The sequence below is a fragment of the Lutra lutra genome, chromosome 1, assembly GCF_902655055.1.
Source record: "Lutra lutra chromosome 1, mLutLut1.2, whole genome shotgun sequence".
NCBI lineage: Eukaryota > Metazoa > Chordata > Mammalia > Carnivora > Mustelidae > Lutra > Lutra lutra.
This window is the reverse complement of record NC_062278.1, coordinates 174474394-174491724: the sequence shown is the minus strand read 5'-3', so window position 1 is coordinate 174491724 and position 17331 is coordinate 174474394.

The window sequence follows — 17331 nt, the reverse complement described above, 5'->3', positions numbered from 1 at the left end:
GAACAAGCATCAAAATCCAGGAGGTTCAGAGAACCCCACTCAAAATCAATAAGAATAGGTCCACACCCCGTCACCTAATAGTAAAATTGACAAGTCTTAGTGACAAAGAGAAGATCCTGAAAGCAGCCAGGGAAAAGAAGTCTGTAACGTACAATGGTAAAAATATTAGATTGGCAGCAGACTTATCCACAGAGACCTGGCAGGCCAGAAAGAGCTGGCATGATATATTCAGAGTACTAAATGAGAAAAACATGCAGCCAAGAATACTATATCCAGCTAGGCTATCATTGAAAATAGAAGGAGAGATTAAAAGCTTCCAGGACAAACAAAAACTGAAAGAATTTGCAAATACCAAACCAGCTCTACAGGAAATATTGAAAGGGGTCCTCTAGCAAAGAGAGACCCTAAAAGTAGTAGATCAGAAAGAAACAGAGACAATATACAATAACAGTCACCTTACAGGCAATACAATGGCACTAAATTCATATCTCTCAGTACTTACCCTGAATGTTAATGGGCTAAATGCCCCAATCAAAAGACACAGGGTATCAGAATGGATAAAAAACAAAACCCATCTATATGTTGCCTACAAGAAACTCATCTTAAACCCGAAGACACCTCCAGGTTTAAAGTGAGGGGGTGGAAAAGAATTTACCATGCTAATGGACATCAGAAGAAAGCAGGAGTGGCAATCCTTATATCAGATCAATTAGATTTTAAGCCAAAGACTATAATAAGAGATGAGGAAGGACACTATATCATACTCAAAGGATCTGTCCAACAAGAAGATCTAACAATTTTAAATATCTATGCCCCTAACGTGGGAGCAGCCAACTATATAAACCAATTAATAACAAAATCAAAGAAACACATCGACAAGAATACAATAATAGTAGGGGATTTTAACACTCCCCTCACTGAAATGGACAGATCATCCAAGCAAAAGATCAACAAGGAAAAAAAGGCCTTAAATGACACACTGGACCAGATGGACATCACAGATCTATTCAGAACATTTCATCCCAAAGCAACAGAATACACATTCTTCTCTAGTGCACATGGAACATTCTCCAGAATAGATCACATTCTTGGTCCTAAATCAAGTCTCAACCGGTATCAAAAGATTGGGATCATTCCCTGCATATTTTCAGACCACAATGCTCTAAAGCTAGAACTCAATCACAAGAGGAAATTTGGAAAGAACCCAAATACATGGAGACTAAACAGCATCCTTCTAAAGAATGAATGGGTCAACCAGGAAATTAAAGAAGAATTGAAAAAATTTATGGAAACAAATGATAATGAAAACACAACGGTTCAGAATCTGTGGGACACAACAAAGGCAGTCCTGAGAGGAAAATATATAGCGGTACAAGCCTTTCTCAAGAAACAAGAAAGGTCTCAGGTACACAACCTAACCCTACACCTAAAGGAGCTGGAGAAAGAACAAGAAAGAAACCCTAAACCCAGCAGGAGAAGAGAAATCATAAAGATCAGAGCAGAAATCAATGAAATAGAAACCAAAAAAACAATAGAACAAATCAACGAAACTAGGAGCTGGTTCTTTGAAAGAATTAATAAGATTGATAAACCCCTGGCCAGACTTATCCAAAAGAAAAGAGAAAGGACCCAAATCAATAAAATCATGAATGAAAGAGGAGAGATCACAACAAACACCAAAGAAATACAGACAATTATAAGAACATACTATGAGCAACTCTACGCCAACAAATTTGACAATCTGGAAGAAATGGATGCATTCCTAGAGACATATAAACTACCACAACTGAACCAGGAAGAAATAGAAAGCCTGAACAGACCCATAACCAGTAAGGAGATTGAAACAGTCATCAAAAATCTCCAAACAAACAAAAGCCCAGGGCCAGACGGCTTCCCGGGGGAATTCTACCAAACATTTAAAGAAGAACTAATTCCTATTCTCCTGAAACTGTTCCAAAAATAGCAATAGAAGGAAAACTTCCAAACTCATTTTATGAGTCCAGCATCACCTTGATCCCAAAACCAGACAAGGATCCCAACAAAAAAGAGAACTACAGACCAATATCCTTGATGAACACAGATGCAAAAATTCTCGCCAAAATACTAGCCAATAGGATTCAACAGTACATTAAAAGGATTATTCACCACGACCAAGTGGGATTTATTCCAGGGCTGCAAGGCTGGTTCAACATCCGTAAATCAATCAATGTGATACAACACATTAATAAAAGAAAGAACAAGAACCATATGATACTCTCCATAGATGCTGAAAAAGCATTTGACAAAGTACAGCATCCCTTCCTGATCAGAACTCTTCAAAGTGTAGGGAGAGACGGCACATACCTCAATATTATCAAAGCCATCTATGAAAAACACACCGCAAATATCATTCTCAATGGAGAAAAACTGAAAGCTTTTCCGCTAAGGTCAGGAACACGGCAGGGATGTCCGTTATCACCACTGCTATTCAACATAGTACTAGAAGTCCTAGCCTCAGCAATCAGACAACAAAAGGAAATTAAAGGCATCCAAATCGGCAAAGAAGAAGTCAAACTATCACTCTTCGCAGATGATATGATACTATATGTGGAAAACCCAAAAGACTCCACTCCAAAACTGCTAGAACTTGTACAGGAATTCAGTAAAGTGTCAGGATATAAAATCAATGCACAGAAATCAGTTGCACTTCTCTACACCAACAACAAGACAGAAGAAAGAGAAATTAAGGAGTCCATCCCATTTACAATTGCACCCAAAACTATAAGATACCTAGGAATAAACCTAACCAAAGAGACTAAGAATCTATACTCAGAAAACTATAAAGTACTCATGAAAGAAATTGAGGAAGACACAAAGAAATGGAAAAATGTTCCATGCTCCTGGATTGGAAGAATAAATATTGTGAAAATGTCTATGCTACCTAAAGCAATCTACACATTTAATGCAATTCCTATCAAAGTAACATCCATTTTTTTCAAAGAAATGGAACAAATAATCCTAAAATTTATATGGAACCAGAAAAGACCTCGAATAGCCAAAGCAATATTGAAAAAGAAAGCCAAAGTTGGTGGCATCACAATTCCGGACTTCAAGCTCTATTACAAAGCTGTCATCATCAAGACAGCATGGTACTGGCACAAAAACAGACACATAGATCAATGGAACAGAATAGAGAGCGCAGAAATGGACCCTCAACTCTATGGTCAACTCATCTTCGACAAAGCAGGAAAGAATGTCCAATGGAACAGAGACAGCCTCTTCAATAAATGGTGTTGGGAAAATTGGACAGCCACATGCAGAAAAATGAAATTGGATCACTTCTTTACACCACACACGAAAATAGACTCAAAATGGATGAAGGATCTCAATGTGAGAAAGGAATCCATCAAAATCCTCGAGGAGAACACAGGCAGCAACCTCTTCGACGTCAGCTGCAGCAACATCTTCCTAGGAACATCACCAAAGGCAAGGGAAGCAAGGGCAAAAATGAACTATTGGGATTTTATCAAGATCAAAAGCTTTTGCACAGCAAAGGAAACAGTGAACAAAACCAAAAGACAACTGACAGAATGGGAGAAGATATTTGCAAATGACATATCAGATAAAGGGCTAGTGTCCAAAATCTATAAAGAACTTAGCAAACTCAACACCCAAAGAACAAATAATCCAATCAAGAAATGGGCAGAGGACATGAACAGACATTTCTGCAAAGAAGACATCCAGATGGCCAACAGACACATGAAAAAGTGCTCCATATCACTCGGCATCAGGGAAATACAAATCAAAACCACCATGAGATATTACCTCACACCAGTCAGAATGGCTAAAATTAACAAGTCAGGAAATGACAGATGCTGGCGAGGATGCGGAGAAAGGGGAACCCTCCTACACTGTTGGTGGGAATGCAAGCTGGTGCAACCACTCTGGAAAACAGCATGGAGGTTCCTCAAAATGTTGAAAATAGAACTACCCTATGACCCAGCTATTGCACTGCTGGGTATTTACCCTAAAGATACAAACATAGTGATCCGAAGGGGCACATGCACCCGAATGTTTATAGCAGCAATGTCTACAATAGCCAAACTATGGAAAGAACCTAGATGTCCATCTACAGACGAATGGATAAAGAAGATGTGGTATATATACACAATGGAATACTATGCAGCCATCAAAAGAAATGAAATCTTGCCATTTGCGACGACGTGGATGGAACTAGAGGGTATCATGCTTAGCGAAATAAGTCAATCGGAGAAAGACAACTATCATATGATCTCCCTGATATGAGGGAGAGGAGATGCAACATGGGGGGTCGAGGGGGTAGGAGAAGAGTAAACGAAACAAGATTGGATTGGGAGGGAGACAAACCATAAGTGACTCTTAATTTCACAAAACAAACTGAGGGTTGATGGGGGGAGGGGGTTGGGAGAGGGGGGTGGGGTTATGGATATTGGGGAGGGTATGTGCTATGGTGAGTGCTGTGAAGTGTGTAAACCTGGCGATTCGCAGACCTGTACCCCTGGGGATAAAAATATATGTTTATAAAGCTGTAAAAAAAAAAAAAAAAAAAGAAAGAAAGGATGAATCCCCAAGTTTTGTAGCAACATGGACGGGACTGGAAGAGATTATGCTGAGTGAAATAAGTCAAGCAGAGTGAGTCAATTATCATATGGTTTCACTTATTTGTGGAGCATAACAAATAGCATGGAGGTCAAGGGGAGATGGAGAGGAGAAGGGAGTTGAGGGAAATTGGAAGGGGAGGTGAACCATGAGAGACTATGGACTCTGAAAAACGATCTGAGAATTTTGAAGGGGTGGGGGGTGGGAGGTTGGGGGCACCAGGTGGTGGGTATTGTAGAGGGCACGGATTGCATGGAGCACTGGGTGTGGTGCAAAAATAATGAATACTGTTATGCTGAAAAAAAAATAAAAATTAAAAAAAAAATCAACTTAAAATGAATTTGAAAACTTTTTTGAATTAATGAAATGTATATAATGTGCATTTAGATGTAGGAAAATGATTTCAAGATCTGAATGGATTATAAATTAGATTACAGACAGGTAGCATGTGTAAAATAAGGCAAATAAATAGAAAATTTACAATATAACTCACCCTAAGTAATACTATAGTTTTAAAATTTTGTGTTGAGATACTATATGTTATAATGAGCAAGTATATACCTAGTGGACCAAAATGAGGTTTTAATAAGTTACCAACTAGGCTAGTACTCTATTAATGAGTAAGGCTTTTGCTTAGGAGAGGAATCCTAAATAACTCTAGACATCAGATAACATTGATTTATATGAATGTCAAAATAATTATTATCAAGTAGAAAGCAATGTCTACATATTTGTTCTTAATTATCCCTACTACTTATTGAGCATTTACTGTTAAGTACAGTGCTTCACATTTCATAAGAACTTTCTCATGTAATCTTTTCATCAACCGTTCCTGTTTACTGAAGGAAACAAGTTTTAAGAGTTATAAGCAATTGATTCAAGTTTATACAAACTTGAATATTGAACAAGAGCAGTCTGAAGCCAGTGTTTGCCCTAGCTCTAATCTATTGCCATTAAAAGAAAATTAGAATACTGTCCTAAGATTGTGTGTTGGCTAAATTTTTTTGTGTCTACATGACTAGGCTGTGGTGTCCAGTTGTTTGGTCAAACAAGAGTCTAGATGTTGTCAAGGTATTTTGTAGTTATGGTCAGTTGTCTTTAAGTAAATGGATTACCCTTTGAATGTGAGTGGGCCTCATTCAGTCAGTCAGAGGCCATAGGAATAACAACTGAGGTTTACAGAGAAGGAATTCTTCTATAAGAATGAAGTAGAAATCCTTACTGAATATCCAGCCTATTAGCCAGCCCTACATCTGCAAACTCAAGACTATAGTATCAACTCCTGTCTTGAGTTTCCAGTCTGCTGGCTTGCCCTGTTGATTTTAGACTTAATCAGCTCCACAACTGCATGAGCCAATTCCTACTGGTTCTGTTTTTCTGGAGAACCCTAACTGTTATAGAGCCTACACAGTATCTTTTTATTAAGCTTAGCTTATTTTAACTTCCTCAAGGTATCATTTTACTAATTGGTCAAAATAACTAATATGATTTTATTAAAATAACTAATTTTATTAAAATTAAAATTATTTTTATTTTATTTTATTAAAATAACTAATATGATTTTATTTATGGATGGTGTATTTGTACTAAGTACCAAGTCTTATTTTTTGTGAATGGCTATTTATTTCTAGTGAATGGTTATAAATGGTAAAGAAGTAGAGGAAACATTACTATCCCTTATTCAAAATATAAATATTTTGGGGTGCCTGGGTGGCTCAGTCAGTTAAGTGTCTGCCTTTGGCTCGGGTCATGGGATCCAGCCCTACATCAGGCTTTCTGCTCAGTGGGAAGCCTGCTTCTCCCTCCCCTTGCCACTTGTGCTCTCTGTCACTCTCTCTCTCTCTCTCTCTCTCTCAAATAAACAAATAATATCTTTAAAAAACACATATGTATAAATATTTTGCTTATTGGGTATATACTTGAAGCTAGCCTCTGAACATATATTTTGTTGCTAATTTAACTGTGTTACGTATTATTTAAGTTAGACATTTTTGTTTGTTTTTTTACTGTATTATGTTAGTCACCATAAAATACATCATTAATTTTTGATGCAGTGTTCCAAGAGTAATTGTTTATGTATGATACCCAGTGCTCCATGCAATACATACCCTCCTTAATACCCACCACTAGGCTCACCCATTCCCCAATCCCCTCCCCTCTAAAACCCTCAGTTTGTTCCTCAGAGTCCACAGTCTCTCACGGTTCATCTCCCCCTCTGATTTCCCCCGATTCACTTCTCCTTTCCTTCTCCTAATGTCCTCCATGTTATTCCTTATGTTCCACAAGTAAGTGAAACCATATGATAATTGACTCTCTCTGCTTGACTTATTTCACTCATCATAATCTCCTTCAGTCCCATCCATGTTGATGCAAAGTTGTGTATTCATCCTTTCTGATGGCTGAGTAATATTTCATTGTACATATGGACCACATCTTCTTTATCCATTCATCTGTTGAAGGGTATCTTGGTTCTTCCCACAGTTTGGCTGTTGTGGACTTTGCTGCTATGAACATTGGGGTACCTATGGCCCTCCTTTTCACTACATCTGTGTCTTTGGGGTAAATATCCAGTAGTGGAATTGCCAGGTCATGGGGTAGCTCTATATTTAATTTTTGAGGAATCTCCACACTGTTTTCTTTTCTTTTCTTTTCTTTTTTTTAAAAAGATTTTATTTATTTATTTGGCAGACAGAGATCACAAGTAGGCAGAGAGGCAGGCAGAGAGAGAGGAGGAAGCAGGCTCCCCGCTGAGCAGAGAGCCCGATGCAGGGCTCAATCCCAGGACACTGGGATCATGACCTGAGCTGAAGGCAGAGGCTTTAACCCACTGAGCCACCTAGGTGCCCCTCCACACTGTTTTCTAAAGTGGCTGTACCAACTTGCATTTCCACCAACAGTGTAAGAGGGTTCCCCTTTCTCCACATCTTCTCCAACATTTGTTGTTTCCTTCCTTGTTAATTTTTGCCATTCTAACTGGTGTAAGGTGGTATCTTGATATAGTTTTGATTTGAATTTCCCTGATGGCTGATGATGAACATTTTCTCATGTGTCTGCTAGCCATTTGTATGTCTTCATTGGAGAAGTGTCTGTTCATGTTTTCTGCCCATTTTTTGGCATGATTATCTGTTTTTTGGGTTTTGAGTTTGAGAAGTTCTTTATAGATCTTAGATATCAGCCCTTAGACATATTTTAAGGGCTGGGGCCAATAGAAATATTTTTTACCATCCCCTACCTGTAGCATACTGTAGTGCACTTTGAGCTGTACAATTTCTGAATAAGAATCCATTTATTATCTAGTTCAGCATTTCCCAATCATTCACTACTTCACTTACTTTTTTGCTATAATGTTGCCACCTATATTCTTATTTACTTAATATTTTAAAATCATTTCACATCTTATGCAAATAAACTTATTTAAACAGTGAGCTTTAGATCACTATCACAAAAGAAAATTTAAAATGATTTGCCAGAAGTAAAGTGTGAGGATGAAAAATGAATATGAACTTAACAGCATACATGTGTACCTTGTTTTGTAGTGCTTTGTAAAATATAGTGTTTTTTACAAATTGAAGTTTTGTGACAACCCTGCATTGAGCAGGTATACTGGTGCCATTTTTCTAACAGCGTTTACTCACTCTATCTCTCTGTGTCACATTTTGGTAATTCTTGCAATATTTCACACTTTTTCATTGCTATTATATGTTGTGCTATTCTGTGATCAGTGAGATGTCTCACTGAAAGCTCAGATGATTAGCATTTTTTAGCAGTATTTTTAAATTAAGGTATATATATATTGCTTTTTTAGATATAATGCTATTGCACACTTAATAGACTACCATATAACATAAATATAACTTTTATATGCAGTAGGAAACCGGAATATTTATGTGACTCACTTTATTGCAATATTAACTTTATTGTAGTAGTCTAGAACCAAATCTGCAGTAACTCTGAGATAAGCCTAGTGGATTATGGTTGTTCATTAAATACTCTGATTCTGAAGCCTGGATTCATCTGGTTCAAAAGAGGATTATGAAGTGTTAGAGTCATACTAGCTCTTAACTGAATCTTTCTCTCAATGGATTCAGGACAAGTGAAGAATAACTTTGTTATTTAGTTAAAGTTATTTAATGCTACCAGATAAAATTATCTCACGCTTTATTAAAAAGAAACTTAATCCATTTCTCTTCCCCACTGTTGACTTTCACTGAATGTATCTGATAAGTGGCTGCCTTGTCTGTCCCTGATATCCCCATGGATAAACTTCATGAGAAATCACATTCCCGTTTACTAAATTACTTTAGTTGTGAGAATACCTTCTCTTCTAGTGAACTAACATCTCTTCATTTATCTGTTTGTCTTAGATCAGCCATCTCTATCCAAACCAAAGAGTCTAATCCCTCATTCATAAAAGATTTTTTCTTCATTATCACTTCCATTTCCTATCTTATGCTTTGTTGCATGCTGTGACACTCCTCTTACTGAATTCACATGCACATGTACCACAACAACTTTTAATGGTCAAGAGGATAAAGAAGAAGAGCAACTTCCTTGGCAAAGAGAAATTCTTTTGGGAGGTAAAGTCAAAGAAGTTTTACTTTTTTGTTATTTTCCCCAGCAGAGGTACCCTTTTTACTGTTTTTTTTTTTTTAATATATAATTATTTTTAAGATTATTATTTTAAGAAGAAGCAAAATATTAAACACAGGGAAAAATATACTTATGACAGGAGTAAAGGTAACATGGATTAGCAGATGATATGATGGTATTTGTTAGTAGACATAGCTTTGCTATCTATAATGAGTAAATTGGGCAAGATTTAGTGTTCAATCCTTGCCACATTGCGTGGTACAGAAAAGATGTCATTAAACTGACACATAGCCCTAAAACACTGAGTTTGGTTTTATTTAATGAAGAATTTTACAATTTCCCTGTGTGAAATACTCTTAAAATTACCTGTTAAAAATGACAGAAAGGCTTACATAAATCATATGTAGTTGTTTACTGTAGAAAACATGGCCACAATGGGACAGCTTCTCTCATGGGATATAAGAAAAAAAATTCTGTCATGGATCATTATTAGTCAAGAGTTCTTGTAGTCTTATTGGGAGAAAGGAAGGAAAGAGGGAAAGACCTTGATATTAGTGGATGTTAGAAGTTGATACAGATGTGATACAGATGGAGTTGCATGGCTATTTGAAGATAATTTCTGAAATAAATCTCTAAAGAACAATTTGTTTATGGTTTCAAATTCCCTCATCAAAATACGTGATTTAAAAAATTAGATTTATGATGATGATTTTTAGATACAACATCAAAAGCACAATACATGAAAGAAATAATTGACGAGCTGGATTTTATTCAAAAACACACCAAACTTCTGGTCTGCAAAAGACAACATCAAGGAATGAGAAGCTATATGCTGGGAGAAAATATTTGCAAAAGACATAAATAGGAAGATGCTCCTATCATATGTCATCAGGGCAATGCAAATTAAAACAACAATGAGATACTACTGTATACCTATTACAGTGGCCAAATCCAGAACACTAGCAACACAAAATGCTAGAGAAGATGTGGAGCAATAGGAATTTTCATTCAGTGCTGGTATGAATGCAAAATGCTACATTTTAAAGTGCATTCAAAAATGCACTTTCAAAGACAGTTTGGAAGTCTTTTACAAAACTAAACATACTCTTGTCATATGTTCCAGCATTGACACTCCTTGGTATTTACTCAAAGGAGTTAAAATCTTATGTCCACACAAAAGTCTGCACATAGATGTTTATAGTAGCTTTACTCACAATTGCCAAAGCTCTAAGGCAACCAAGATTTCCTTCAGTAGATGAATAGATATGTAAGTTGTGGTACATCCAGACAATGGGATATTATTCATTGCTAAAAAGAAATAAACTATCAAGGCATGAAAAGATGTGGAGGAACCTGAGTTTTACTAAATGGCAGAAGCCAATTCAAAAGTCTACAAATTATATGATATTCTGGGAAAGGTAAAATTACAGAGGCAGTAGAAAGATCAGTGTGTGCGAGGGGAGAGGGTAGGAGAGGGATAAATAGTTGGAGCACAGAGAATCTTTAGAGCAGTGAAAATACTTTGTATGATCCTATAATGATGGTACATGTCATTATATATTTCTCCAAACCCACAGAAAGTGTATCACCCAAAGTGAACTATAATGTGGACTTTGGGGTGACAATGATGTTCATTGTAGGTTCATCATTTCCAACAAATGTACTACCCTAGTAGAGGTTGTTAATAGTGGAGGATACTGTGCATTTGTGGAGGCAGGGGTTATATGGATAATCTATTTTCTCAATTTTTCTGTGAACATGAAACTGCTGTAAATTTTTTTTTTAACTTAAAAAAAATTAAGGGAGCCTTATAATTTGAGTTACGACCTAATATTTTTGTCTTGGTTTTATTCTAATTATTTGTGTCAAATAAAAACTTGGTTTATTGATCTATTTACAACAGTACTGACTTGCTGCAAAGCATCTTGTCGTAGAATAGAAGATGCTAATCACTTACACTGTGATCCCTTTGAGTCCTAAACAATTGTGATATCAACATAAGGAGCCTAAAAAAGTTCAGTTGGTATCTGTGGCTAAAACAAGGCTTCTTACAACTATTTTTGAGTTGAAGATATCCAGGGTTCTAGAGAACTCAGTATAAATCTATACAGTCACAGTTAGATACTAACTATGGTTAAGACACTCTCTAACACAGACCTCTTTACTTTCCATGGGGAAGAGGGCTGTTCCAATTGGTGAGGAGATCTGTTGTCTTGGTTTTAGTTAAGCACATTCTAATGTCATGAAACCCCTCTTGCTGAATTCCTGTGCTCATGGACTACTACCTGTCTTAGAAGTGAAATACACTGCTCAGCAGGGAGCCTGCTTCCTCCTCTCTCTCTGCCTGCCTCTCTGCCTGCTTGTGATCTCTCTCTGTCAAATAAATAAATAAAATCTTTAAAAAAAAAAGGGGGGCGCCTGGGTGGCTTGGAGTTTAACTTCTAATTTTTTAGGCCAATTCCTGGTCTTAGGAAGCATTGCTCATTAACAGACAATAACAAATAGATACCTGTGTAATTTCTTTATAAACCTCTTTTCCTGAGAAAACAATTTTTGCACATATATGTTTGACCCATTTCACTTGCTTTGAGAGTATTAAGTGGAGGGGTGCTTGGGTGGCTCAGTGGGTTGGGCCGCTGCCTTCGGCTGGGGTCATGATCTCAGGGTCCTGGGATCGAGCCCCACATCGGGCTCTCTGCTCGGCGGGGAGCCTGCTTCCTCCTCTCTCCACCTGCCTCTCTGCCTGCTTGTGATCTCTCTCTGTCAAATAAATAAAATCTTAAAAAAAAAAAAAAGAAGTGAAATACAAACCCTGATCATCATAATTTATGTCGTATTTATCTGTAATGCAGACATATGGAAAAAAAGTAGTGTTCTTAATAGCAAGGCTGGTTTCTGTCAAGGATACAGATTTTCAAATCTGATCAGTGTCAATGGATTTTTATGAAAGGTTTCTTATTTCTATGTCACTTTTAAAGAATCTTAGTATGTCTCCGCAAGTGGGAGGTGAGCAGCAAATTTTGAGGGTTTTGATATGTAGGTGCAAGTAGCATAAGGCAAGTGTTTCAAGATGGGAAACTAATTAGGACAGGATAAAGTTCATAATATAATAATTTATCATTGGTGATCACAGCAAGATGAGAGTCTTGAAATGAGTTTAATAAATGAGCTGTTTGCCCACATGAACAATCTAATGTCTCAACAGGAAGTCTATTTGCCCAGATGAGCAACATGTTTGTTCAGATATATTGATTTATAGGAATCTACGGGAGCAATCAGAGAAGATATCTATTGGTTTATAGCCTTATCTTTCTACGCAAGATTGCCCTGGAAAAAATAGTTATGTTGATGGCGGTATCCTCATTTCTCAGTCCTATTAGTTAAACTATGTGGATACAGGTGGCCCCAATTCTCATACCTCTGTAATTGCTTCTCCAACTCTCACTGCTCCCCATTCCAATAAAACATTTCTTGTGTTGGGAGATGACTCCTTCCTTTGTAACAAGTTTCTTATCTTCTCTTTTATAGGTACTTAGCTCTCAAGCATAGGTATACTTAGATTGTGTCTTCTTAGAAGATAGGGTAATGATTAAGTTTTTAAAAATTTCCACCTTTTAGATCAAAGCTCAACCCAATTCATAGAAGATTTCTCAAAATTTTCATTTTGCATTTAAACTTGGCTACTTTTTTGCTTCCTTATCAGTCCCTGATCTTGTGGTTATCTTGTATTCTTAAACTAGTCTCCCCTGGATAAAACAAATGCTTCTTGAGCATCTATTTTATATCAAGTATTATGTGAAGTCAGGTGTTTTTAACCTTGAATTCCATTTGAAACTTGCTGAAAGCTTAAAAATAAAATATTAAGGAGCCCTTTCTAAAAGATTTATTTATTAATTTTAGAGATAGAGAGAGCAAGAGAGAACAAACGAGCAGAAGCAGAGGAAGAAAAAAATCTCAAGCAGATTCGATGATGAGTGCAGAACCTGATGCTGGGCTTGATCTCATGAATATGAGACTATGACCTGAGCTGAAACCAAGAATTGGGTACTTAACCAGCTATGCCTCCCAGATGCCCCAAGGAGCTTTATGGAAAACAAACAAACAAACTGATAGCCAGATCAACTCTCAGTGTTTCTGATTTACTTGATTTGGGCCATGGCCTAGGCATCAGAATTTTGTAAAAAATCCCTCCCAGTTATTTTAATTTTCAGCCAAGAGTAAGTACCATGTGATGAAAAACACATATGTAGATTCAGGGAACTTAATGGAGGAAGAGATATCACGTGGATATTCACAATTATAATTGTTTGAATAAAATTGTAGGTGAGATAAAAGAAAACTTCAGGATGCTATGAGAGCTTATAGCATGGCTACCTAACCTGTTAGGGATGTCAGAAGAGGAGGCCCTGGGACAGAATTGATGAACTGAAATTAACAGAATGGTAAAGGAAGGAACCCATGCTTTGGACTGAAAAGATCTCAATGAGTTAAAGGGTCAGAAAGAACATGAGTGTGAGTGAAATTAAGTGGAATAAGATGCTGGCTGTAGTATAATGATCACAATAAACAGTAAGTGAACAGGTGCTAAATCATTCAGGGTATTGCAAGACAGTGATAGATTTTTGACTTTGTTCTGAGGGTAATTGGAAATGGATTTAAATATAACTTATAAAGCTTCCACAATCAGGGAACTATAGAAGTGATGTTTCAGTGAGGGGAGATGGGCTAGGAGGGGCTGAGGAAGCTAGAATCTAAGGATCGAAGGCTATTATAGACCATGTGGAAACTACCAAATTTGGGCAGGATTGGTAGAAGTGGTTATGGAGACAAATGGAAAGATTTGAGCTATTCATTGGTGATATAATCAGTAGGACTTTTTAGTGTCTTCAAGTGGCTATCCTAATAATTGGACTGATAGTGTGAGCACCACTAATTCTAGCACTCTTATTCTATAATTATATCATTTTAGTTCTTTCAAAAAATTTTGAGTCAGACATATTAAGACATGACCTAAGCTCATTTAAAAGTTCTTGAGCATTGCAAATATTCCAGGTACTGGGTCAGTATATCAGTATAATTTTTTGGATGTATTAAGGAGGAAAAAGGAGCTTGAGAAACTAAAACTCCTTATAAATATCTGATATGATTCTAAACTCTTCTTTTTAAAGCAAGCCAGTGCCAAGAAAGTTGTCTCTTCTGCTATATTCATATATTCCAAGTGAGCTCACAAGTGTGAGCATACTAGGTTGCCTATATGCCAAAGTAGTCTAGCACAAGAGAGCTTAGATTAATTAAGATCATTTTGCTATAAATTAATCTCTTGGGTTGAACAATTTTATTTTTCCGAAGAAAGCATAAAGAAAAGGTCATTCTTCCATTTGGAATAAATATAAAATTTAATCTTTATCCTGTTAATGTTCACAGGTTTGTAATGAACAGGATAATATTTACGAAAACAAAGTAATCTTTAGAATAGAAACAATTTAGACTCACTGTTGACTCCCATGAAAAATGTATTATTTACATATTAAGTATGTTCACTTAATATTAGAACATTGCATACCTTTCCTGAAGTATATTTTAAAATAATATTTAGAAATCTAGTGAAGGTTGTCAAAGGTACACTGTTGCCTAGTACTGACTGCTTTAGCACATTTTTATGAATTCTACTCAGATATTTCATTAACTCTATTTAGCCCAAGATTTCTGTAGCATGTAAAGATGATCTATCTTCTAAGGCTGATTCTAGTCAGATTTGCATTTGCTAACTCAGAAAAGGAATATAAATGCTGGCCATAACAATAATGATGTATATGTACCACTATATATTTGTCAAAACCTACAGGTTGTACAATGAGAGTGAGCTCTAATGTGAATGATGGACTTTGGGTGATAATGATGTGTCACTGTTGGTACATCAGTCATAATAAACGACCGTTCTGGTAGGGGGGATAGTGGAGGAGGCTGTGGGGATTGATAGGGTGGGTATATGGAAAATCTCTGTACTCTCTGCTCAATGTTGTCATGAACTTAAAACTTCTCTAATAAAGAAGTAAAATCTATTAAAAATGCAGGAAATATTCAAATTCAAGTGCTCTGTTGAAAAGTTTGCTAATGAGGAGGGACTCAGGACTAGGAAACACAAAACAGAATAGAGGTATCCCAGTCAAGAAGTTATAGGCCAACCATGGCATTATGCTATAGTATTGAAGCCTGATATATATATCTATGCGGAAATGATACTCCTAGCCTATCTGTAATTGCTTATTTTTGTCTTGGCACGGGATTTGTATTTTAAAAATCTGTAATTTTATAAAAAAAGAATAATATCTTGCCATTTGTAGCATGGTTGGAGTTAGAGTATAATGCTAAATAAGCTAGTTAGAGAAAGACAAATACCATATGATTTCATTTATATGTGGAATTTAAGAAACAAAATATATGAACAAAGGAAAAAGGAGCAACAAAGCAAGAAATAGACTTTAAACTATAGATAACTATCTGATGGTTACCAGAAGGGAGGCAGGTGAGGGGATGGGTAAAAGAGGTGAAGAAGATTAAGAGTACACTTAGCATTATGAGCGCTAAGTAAAAGTATAGAATTGTTGGATCACTATATTGTACACCTGAAACTAACACTGTATGTTAGGTCTACTGGAATTAAAATTCAAAAACTTAAAAAATAAATGCTTAACCCCCCAAAATTTATTAATTCTTTTGACCTCTTCAAAGATACACTATGCAATAGAACTATGTTATCTTCATGGAGAGGTTGATATGGGGGAGGTGTGTATGATATGTGTTAACTGTATGTATATGTGTGTATGTGTGTGAGAAAAAGAGAGATTTTGTAAAGATTAAGAGAGAATGGACTCAGGAAGCCTGGGTGTCTCAGTTGTTAAGCATCTGCCTTCAGCTTAGGTCATGATCCCAGGGTCCTGGGATCCAACCCCACATCTGGCTCCCTGCTCTACAGAAAGCCTGCTTCTCTATATCCCTGCCACTCCCCCTGCTTGTGTGCCTGCACATATGCGCGCTCTCCCTCTCTCTCTCTCTCACTCTGTCAAATAAATAAATTTTTAAAAGTTAAAAAGTTTAATTTCAAATCATAGCTCTGCTCTTTTCTGTCATGTATCCTTAAGCAAAATTAGTTAACTTCACTTATATGCTTTTCTTATATATAAGATTGTGATAATATCACTACTTGTCAGGGTTGTGTTGAAGATTAAGTGATAAATACTTACATATAACTTAGCATAGTGAGTGGTACAAAATCAGTGTCATTCACTGTATGACCTTTGATAAGCCCCCTAACTACTTGGGGCCTCCATTTCTTCTTCTGAAAAGAAGGTCATTGTATGAAATTATGGTTTGATCCCTTCTAGCTGTAAAATGTGATGATTGTTTTCAGTACTAACTGGACCTTTAGGGAAACAATCCCGTAACCTCCTTTCTCATTAATGCCATTCCGTAAACAACAGGACTAAATATTCTACTAGGCTGGAAAAATCCAAACTCTATAATATTTTACAGGTAGGTTTTCATTTCCCTCCTGAAAGTGTGGCAGATACTGGAATGCTGGAAATATAGAGAAGGCAGTTTCTGTTAAATTTACTGTGTGGTAGGGGAGGGAGAGCATATTTTACTCTGAGATAATTTTGCAAGTGTAGCTTCCCAAATCCCAAAATAAGACATAGTCCAAGACTTGAACAGATAAAATTTGTATACTCAGTTAAATTTGAATTTCAGATAAACAATAAGTAATTTCTTAGTATAAATATTTTCCAAATAGTGCATGGGATATACATTAAAAATTATTATTTGCTTATCTGAAATTAAAATATAACTGGGGGAGCATGTGGGTAGCTCATATGGTTAAGTGTCAGACTCTTGATCTCTGCTCAGGTCTCAGGGTCCTGAGTTGAAGCCCTGCATTGGGCTCCACACAGTGTGGAGCCTACTTAAAACAAAACGAGACCAAAAAAACCTGGGAATTCTGTATTTTTATTTGGTAAATCTGACAGCCTTATAACAACAAAATTCATATGAATATTATATTAAACTTCTGCCAAAAGTAAAAAAAAAAAAATCCCAACTACCCTCAAATCTGTCCCTTCCTCAGTA